Source organism: Penaeus monodon, chromosome 34 (assembly GCF_015228065.2).
Source record: "Penaeus monodon isolate SGIC_2016 chromosome 34, NSTDA_Pmon_1, whole genome shotgun sequence".
NCBI lineage: Eukaryota > Metazoa > Arthropoda > Malacostraca > Decapoda > Penaeidae > Penaeus > Penaeus monodon.
The window spans coordinates 23718802-23719562 of NC_051419.1; positions in this window are offsets into that span (position 1 = coordinate 23718802).

The window sequence follows — 761 nt, forward strand, 5'->3', positions numbered from 1 at the left end:
ACCCACGCTACCTTTGACGGGCGAGGGCAGCTGGCAGTCGATCTGGGTGATCCAGAGGCCCCATCGGTAGCTCAGTCCAGGCTGCGACGAGACGGCCACCTCGATGTACGGCCGTTGTTTCCCATCCGCTTCTACTTCCAGGTAAACTGTGATGATGGGCGTGGGCATAGGGGTTGTATGGGTGTGGGCGTAGGGGTTGTATGGGTGTGGGCGTAGGGGTTGTATGGGTGTGGGCGTAGGGGTTGTATGGGTGTCCCGGGCGGGTGTTCCAGATGGGCGTTAAAATTAAAGCAGGTATCGGGTGGGGCAGAGAGCATTAAGTGTGGGTGGAGGGTACCAGGTGTGGGCACAGAGTATTAAGTGTGGGTAGAAGGCATGGGCAGAGGATACCAGAAGTGTGGGCAGAGAGTATTAAGCGTGGGCAGAGCGTACCACGTGTGGGCAGAGAGTATTAAGCGTGGGCAGAGCGTACCACGTGTGGGCAGAGGATATTGGGTATGGGCCCGGGGGTTGTAAGGTGTGGGCAGGAAAGGGATAGAGAGAAGTTGTTTATGAGGTGAGTGCCACTAATAAAAATGGAATGAGTTCACAGTAATTTGCATGATTCACTTCCTGGCATTCGTGGAAGTGCGGTGTGAGGTGATCTGGTTAGGTTAGGTAGACTGTTTCCGGAAAAGTGTGGGACTGGACCGAGGTAAAATATCTATTCGCTGAATTTATGGAAAATGTCCCTTGGTCTTTTCTCGGAATATATGGTCAGG